The sequence below is a fragment of the Suncus etruscus genome, chromosome 18 (assembly GCF_024139225.1).
Source record: "Suncus etruscus isolate mSunEtr1 chromosome 18, mSunEtr1.pri.cur, whole genome shotgun sequence".
NCBI classification, from domain to species: Eukaryota; Metazoa; Chordata; class Mammalia; order Eulipotyphla; family Soricidae; genus Suncus; species Suncus etruscus.
The window spans coordinates 57,464,072-57,472,304 of record NC_064865.1 but is presented as its reverse complement, the minus strand read 5'-3'; the positions used below and the strand labels follow the sequence as shown (position 1 = coordinate 57,472,304).

The 8,233-nt window shown below is 43.3% G+C and overlaps 1 non-coding gene across 1 annotated transcript; it reads left to right on the top strand.

Annotated features, from left to right (window-relative positions):
• Nucleotides 1–4,305: 4,305 nt before the first annotated feature.
• Nucleotides 4,306–4,412, top strand: TRNAL-CAA (transfer RNA leucine (anticodon CAA)). The gene is made up of 2 exons: nucleotides 4,306–4,343; nucleotides 4,367–4,412. It is a non-coding gene; the product is annotated as a tRNA-Leu (tRNA).
• The last annotated feature ends 3,821 nt before the right edge of the window (nucleotides 4,413–8,233 follow it).

The following is an 8,233-nucleotide window of genomic DNA, read 5'->3' as shown; positions in this document are numbered from 1 at the left end:
TGGCACCTTACAGCTCATACCACTGCTCTGGCCCCCAGCCTGAGATTTTATGGTGATTATAGTCAGTTATGTTCATTCATTCCTAACCAGGCTTGAAGTTTGCCTCTGCTAAAAATTTGACAAGTCTGTATGTAAGGGGTCAGAGGGAGATGGTACCATGCCTGGCTTCTTGCCTCACATGTGGCTGTTAAGTCTGATCAGTAGGTGTGGCTCAAAAACCAAAATTTAAAAGCCTGTTTGTAGAATACTCAGAAATACTCCATTGTAACTGGTGGGCTATAGGACCATATGGGACATGGCGGATCAAACCCAGGTCCACCACATGTAAGGCGCAAACACCCAACACGCTGTCTTATTGCTCAGGCCCCCAAAAAAGTGGGAGCCGTGACCCTTATTTCACAGTGGAGGGGGGGTGTCTAGGAAGTAAATGACAAAGGTACACAGTTGAGGCAACAGAAGCACAAACATGCATATATTCCACCCTACACTAGCTGGTGAGTAAATAGGGATTTGGAGAGGTAGAATAGAGAGGGAGAGGCTTGGTTGTGCGGGTGCCTGGAGCTTGCTGGGGCAGAAGGACCAGCAGTCGGTGTCTTGGGCACAGACCAAGAAGCCCATGGTGTGGGCTTGACGGAGCGTTGGGCGTGCAGGCTCGCTCACTTAGGGCAGAGATGGTGAGTGCTTGAGTCCAGAGCTGAGGCTGGAGATCCAACTATGGGTTCACCAATACAGCCAGGTTTCTTTGAGGAATGAACTGCAAGAGAAGACAGCAACACCGTGGGAAAATGGCATTTTTGCCTTTTGATGTAAAGTTTCAGGAATTAATAAGAGCATCTAAAGGGATTCAGCTGCAGAAAGGTAAGCGGATTCGAATTTGCTGAGCCCCTTAGCACAGGCTTGAGGCCCACAGTGCCACTGGCTCTGGTTTTCTCAGCAGATTAAAGGTGGTTCACTCCACACTCACGGTAGCACTACTCTTCTCCAGGTCTGGGCTACCCCGGGGAAGTTGTGCCTTCAGCAACCCTTGACACCCTGGTGCTGGGTCAGCTGACAGGCAAACAAGCTTCTCCCCAAGAACAAGAGCTGCTCTGGAGGAGCAAATCCAGACATTCAAGAACAGAACTGCCTCTGCCCTCCCCCCTACGCCAATCCACCAGCGAGATGATAGGAAACTGGGTACTTGCCTCCTGGCCACTGAATTCCAAAAGACACAGAAGGTGCATTAGAGCCTGTTGATTCTTTTCATTATTTGCAAAATCCTAACGAAGTTCGGGTGAAAAACATCTACCAAAATGGAAAAACTGCTAAATTGCCTCCTCACAAATGGAAGATTATGAATTTACTAGTGTTGTGTTCAGTTGGACCTGACTCCTGAAAACAGGTGGACTTGAAGTCTTGAGAAAGTTAGAATGGATGACATGTAAAAGTAGAAACAGGATGACCAGTGGGTACGTGGCTGCATGGGTGGCCCAGTATGGGTCACAGAAGTCCAAAGGAGCTAGAATAACCTTTGCATTTGGGGGACTTCTTTGTTTGGTTTGGGGACCATCCAGCTGTACCTCCTTCAATCCAAGAAATCAGGTCTGAGGTCTAAAGATTTAAGAGTCCAACCAAACTAGTGTAGATATTTAAAAGGGAAACTGGATTTGCTTGCCAGGATGATACCAAATTGTGCAAACGAGTTAAATGTGAAAATTACTGTCCCAGTAATATCTTTGTCCATACTGCAGAGAAAATGTAGAATTCTGAGATGTACCTTATATTTGGCTTTTAGCACTAGAAGTTTGTAATGAACTTGGATGTAACCCGGTAGCGTACACCCCTCTGCCCCCAGACTTCTGACTCAGAAGTGGATAGTTGGGAGATGGAATTTGGGTCTTGATACGAAAGAATGTTATAAGAAAAGAATATAGGGGCCGGGCGGTGGCGCTAAAGGTAAGGTGCCTGCCTTGCCTGCGCTAACCTTGGACGGACCGCGGTTCGATCCCCCGGTGTCCCATATGGTCCCCCAAGCCAGGAGCAACTTCTGAGCACATAGCCAGGAGTAACCCCTGAGCGTTACTGGGTGTGGCCCAAAAACCAAAAAAAAAAAAAAAAAAAAAAAAAAAAAAAAAAAAAAAAAAAAAAAAAAGAAAAGAATATGTGGGGCCGGGTAGGTGGCGCTGGAGGTAAGGTGTCTGCCTTGCAAGCGCTAGCCAAGGAAGGACCTCGGTTCGATCCCCCGGCGTCCCATATGGTCCCCCCAAGCCAGGGGCGATTTCTGAGCACATAGCCAGGAGTAACCCCTGAGCATCAAACGGGTGTGGCCCAAAAACCAAAAAAAAAAAAAAAAAAAAAAGAATATGTTAGGGTGTAGAAATGTCTTACTTTTCAGCTTATCCATTTAAACTAATAAAACCTGGAGAGATGATACCAAAGTATTAGCAAGTTCTTTATGATGAAATCAGGATTATTTTCCCCCATCGGGATTAAAATTTTTTGTTGTGGGGCTGGAGAGATAGCACAGTGGTAGGGCGTTTCCCTGCATGGAGCTGACCAGGGAGGAACCCAGTTCAATTCCTAGCATCCTATATGGTTCCCCCCCAACCTGCCAGGGGTGATTTCTGAGTGCAGAGCCAGGAGTAACCCCTGAGCACTGCTGGGTGTGGTCCAAGACCAATCAATAAATATAAATAAAAACATTTTGTTGTTGTTGTTGTTGTTGTTTGGTTTAAAACCTGGCTTGATTCACAGACTAGATGATAAAGCATCACATGTAGAAAAATCCCCAAAACTTCTGCAGGCAAAGTACATGCCCAGCTGTCCCTCCTACATTACAAATTCTAAAAGCCTGTGTGTACAGAAATGAACAAAATATATAGAAACCCATGCAACCACCCAAGCTTCAACTATCAGTTTAAGGCCAATCCATTTCAAATGTTGCCTTCACCTTTACAATATTTTGTTGCTCAAAATATTATCATCTATGTGGGTGGTGTTTGAAAGGTCTATATCTGAAGCATTTGATAAGGCAGTTGGACAATGTATCAAAGCTTTAAAGTAAACAAACTTTGATCTAATGATTCCTCCTGGGGAAATTTATGTAAATAATTATGGGATGTGAAAATAAAATTTCACCTGAGCACTTCTCATGAAAATGCAACGTTCACCTGTAGTACTTTTCATTAGAAAAATAATGCAAAAGCCCAAGATCCTTTGTCAAGTGCATTCTCAGAAAATTGTTTTATTTCACATTTATTACTTAATGGTGTTAAAATTAATAACAATAGTAACATATTAGCCAGATATACAATCATTCTTTCCAAGCCCATTAGTAACATATTAGCCAGATATACAATCATTCTTTCCAAGCCCCATTAATAATTTGATTTTTGTATCTTCGTCTTTCAAAAAAGCAATCGAAATTTAATCAGTCCGAAAGTTTCCAGATCAATACTAGAGAATTTAGTGAAATACCTCTGCTTGCTTATTTGCTTGCTTTTACCTAAAATAAACTTTCTTTTGCTAACTGTACCTCACCCTTTTCCTGACTATAAAGTCACTCTTTTGTATTTTTCCCCCTGAAGACTCTCTACTTGTCAGATATGATGATCTCTGATTTATTAAACCTTAGATCTTTTAAACTGAAGAGAAAAAAAATGTGAAGGTGGATTTGCCACATTGAGCCCCACTTGCTGTTCAATTTTTTTATCAATAAGAATATTTGAGCGGGTCTCTTGCAAATCTAAATAAAATAGGGTCAAACGCAGAAACACCATTTTTTCATTTCTATGCAGAAATGAAGTCTTTGCTTTCCAGAAAATAAAAAATAAGGGGGGGGGTGGAGGTGAAAACTTTGTAGAGCAGAAAGAAAAAAAGACTCTTGCCGGGGAGAGAAATTTAACTTCAATTCCCCAAATTCTCTTTTCACCTCTTCCAAACCTGTCTAGAATTCCCCCAGTCCCAAAATCTGCACATTTTTTAAGCTATAAATTCAATTCAATTTAAATGGAATTCAGTTAAATTTTAATTTTTAAATTTAAATTCAATTAATCATTTATTTATTTATTTTTATTTTTTAATTTTTAATTTAAATACAAATTAATTAATTAACTGAATTTAAATTCAGAAATTGCACAGAAACTGACCTGGGGTGCAGGAGACAGTGAGCCCGGGGCCGCTCCAAGGACCGTTGCTCCCAGGACCGTTGCTCCCAGGGCCGTTACCTAGGGGGTCTGACGTCATCCCCAGCTTGCGTCACAGAAGCCATCCTCTGGCCTGCCAGTGACAGTCTTCTAGGAGAAAATCCTTCCCATGCTCCCGGGTGTCAGGATGGCCGAGTGGTCTAAGGCGCCAGACTCAAGCTCCGCTTCCCCAGCGCTGGGGATTCTGGTCTCCGTATGGAGGCGTGGGTTCGAATCCCACTTCTGACACAAACCTTTTCTTCTTTGTTTTCTTTTCTTTATTTTCTGGCCAGCCCCTAGAATTTCAAAATGAATGAGTTCACCTGAAAATAACAATCATGAATGTCAATATATCCCACCTGGACATCTGAAATTAAACTCACTGCAGTAATTGACAAGCTCGCAAAGTGGGAAACATCGCGACATTCTAGGGGAGCTCCAAATCTCGCGAGATTTGCAGAAAATAAAACAACGCTATGGAGATATCGCGAGATGAGCCGGAAACCCGGAAGTAGCGTGCCAGGGTAGGGGCGGAAATGGCGAGCTAGAGTAGGGGCGGAAGTGGAAGCTCTGGCTTCCAGGCCTTGTCCTGGGCTAGACCCTGGTTCTTGCCCTCTGGTTCCACCTGACCTAGTTCTCGGCTGTCCCAGAATCTGTGACCTTCTCCTTTTTCCTTTTCCTTTGTCACTTAGGCCCAGCCAGGCCTGGTTTGGCATCCAGTGATTGTTCTGTCTCCTGATCACAGTGCATCAGATAGGAAAAAAAAATCTACTTTTCTCCCCGAAATGATACATTTTTTTCTGCTTTTTTTTCTGTTTACTGTATGCATATCTTTTATTGTTACAAATGTCATAAAATTTGTTTTCTCTGCATTTGCACACCTATTGATAAGCTGTGTGTTGTGTTTTTTAAGGAAATGGAGTCCTACCAAGCAATACAGCTTGCCTTTCATGTACTTTAATTGGGATTTTTCTCGCAGGGAAGTTCAGGTCCCCGGGGAAAGCCCAACTCCTCAATAAAGACTCCAAATCTTCAGAGATGCAAAAGCAGCGCAGAGTTTATTTTTTCTAGAGCTCTGGGATTCCAATAGAAACCTGGCACAGCAGGTACTGGTCAAAGGAGGAACCCTGAGCTATGTCGTCCCTGGATTCTTATAGAATTTCATATGATAATGAGATTATAATTCCAAACATTTTTATAGGTTCATAAAGCATTACACTGTAGAACTGAACAATAATTGTTCATAGGAGAAGGCGTGATCTCCTAGCCCCTCCCCCCCCAGTTGGTGTCATTCACTCTGGCCTCTTTTCCAATGTTATTTTGGAGCTATGTCTGGCATCTGGTGGTCTGTGAGATAATGAAGCTCGTTCCTCCAGATGTTCCATGGAAGCACCTTGACCTGGCAGGATGAGAAAGATCTGGCTAGTCAGGTTCTTGGGAGCTTGGTGTTCTTATTTTATATCTTATAACCAAGAGCCAGCAAATAATGATAAAGTTAAAAACTGCATTTCACCTAATTGTTTTCTATACTTCACAAGCACACACACACACAGCTGTCTCTTATCTCTCTGAGCCAGCTGACAGTTCACGTGCATCCAGCAGCTGGAGCTCTTAAGGACAGAAGGCCTGTGTGCAGCCAAGCTTTTGTGAGTTTGGAAATCAAGTTAACAGAAGTAAAACTCAACTTAACAAAAGCTAACAACATGGTTTTAACTACTTATTGCAATAAATTATTTAAACAGAAAATAACCAAGTATAGACATTGTTACTCAACTGGAAAACTAATGATTTTCCTAATAAATAAAATATTGCAGGGCAGAGAGATAGCATGGAGGTTAGGCATTTGCCTTGCATGCAGAAGGATAGTGGTTGGAATCCTGGCATCCCATATGGTTCCCCCAAGCATGCCAAGAGCGATTTCTGAGCATAGAGCCAGGAATAACCCCTGAGCACTGCCGGGTATGACCCAAAATCCAATATTATATATATATGTATATATATATATTGCACGTCATTTCTCACAGTGGGTACTGCCTACCTCATTTGTTTGCCCTTTTCTTTAAATGATAGTCTTTAATATTTTTCCTTAATAATTAAAAATATGAACAAATGCAAAGCTTCTCAGTATATTAAAGGCATTATACAGTATGTTTTATATATACCAAAGGACAAAAAGAAAGGAAATTTTTCATAAGTCACAAAGCACCAGTTTCTTAATGTTTCTTTGAAGCATATGTTTCTTTGAAACTGTTTCCTTGAAAATTATGAAATTTGAAGATTATGGCATACAGAGTGATATGATAGTACAGCGAGTAGGGCGCTTTTCTTCCGAGCAGCCAAGCCGGGTTCAATCTCTGGCCCCACATCTTATCTTACCAGGAGGGATCCCTGAGTGCAGAATCTGAAGTAAGCCCTACCTAAACACTGAAAGTCGGGACCCAAAAAGAAACCCTCTCCAAAAGTGAAAAATAGATTGTAAGCCAGAATGACTTTTTATTTAGGTTTCAAATCAAGGCAAACAAAATCTAGTAGACAAAAGCAAATATTGGTGAAATGAAAAGTCTTCTGAATTATATCTAGATCTACATATTTAAAAAGCTCAGGTGTTGGAGCTGGAGTGATAGTACAGGGGATAGGGCACTGGACTTGCAGAGGCTGACCGGGGTTTAATCACCAGTAGCATCTTGTAGTTATTGTGCTCCTCAGGTGTTCCCAAGCAGGGCTGGGAACAAGCAGGGTTTATATCTATATGGGATATACACTGTCAGGGATGGAAGCGGCACCTCACAATCACACTTGCAACTGAGTTGCCCCCTGGACCCAGTGTAAACTTTCCGAAGTGTTAAGAATGACAGGAATTGTGTGTGTCCTGTCCCTGATATTTCCTAAGATCCCACTCCCATCCAATCTTTCTAGGAGTAATTCCTGAGTGCAGAGCCAGGAGTAACCCCTGAGCAACCCTGATGTAACCCCAAAACAAACATAAGAAGACAGATGGTAAGAGATAGTTCTATGGGCAGACGATGTTTTGCCTGTAGAAGGCCCAAGTTTGATGGTTGACAACAGAGAGGAGAGAGGCTGTTAGGTTACACCTTAAACAAAGATAATCCCTGGATCCTTTGCATGTTTGTTTACAACTTGGATTTACCTCCAAAGAGAGATTGCCTTACTTGTAAACCGGGGTGGGACTGTTTCAGGATAGCCTGATCTATCATATACTCTTACTCTGTCCTTACTGCCCCACCCAGGAGTGGTCTTTGGACTCCATAAAAATTGCAGTTCTGGCAGGCAGCTTGCTCTCATATATGAGGTGGAAGACTGCCAGACTATACGTGTTTCACCCTCAGCCTGGTCTGGATTATTTCATGCTTGACCCTAATTCAGATTCATTCACCTGGAGTTAGAAATAAGGAGCGTGGGGGTGATTGTGGGAGACCAGAGCAGATCCCCCAACCTGCTGGATCCCCCCCCAACTATAGGACCCTCAAATTGCATGTTCCTCTACAATGCAGGACCTCCAAACACACACTACTTGATCCAGGAGTAGCCCCTGAGCACTGCCTGGTGGTTCCCCATACAAATAACAAAAAGGAAGGGTCAAAGAGATAGTACAGTGGGTCGGTGCTTGTCTTGATCCCCAGACCCAGGCTCTCTCCCCAGCACCCTATCTTCCCAGCAAGTCAGGAGAAATTCCTGAGCCAGCAGTAACCTCTGGGCATCACCATGTGTGGCCCCACAAATCCCCAAATGGCAAGGAAGCATCCTTGCTTGCTGCAGTATTGGGATCTCCTCCACTCTCCCTGGCCTCTCCTTCCTTGGTGCCCCTAGATTCCAAGCCTGAGCTAGCTGGGCATCCAGGTACCCCCAAAGTTGACGGATAAAAATCCACCCAGCTGAACTTTGCAGGAGAGATTCCGCAGTAGAGAAGTTTCCAACATTTCTTATTCCACCTGCAGTTCTGGGGCAGGAGAGTCTTTACAAGCAAAAACCTCCCGAACCCCCAATCCCGATGACTGTGGGACCATCGTGGGGTTTTCCAGGTCCCAGTTCTGCTTGTATCGGGTTGGGCT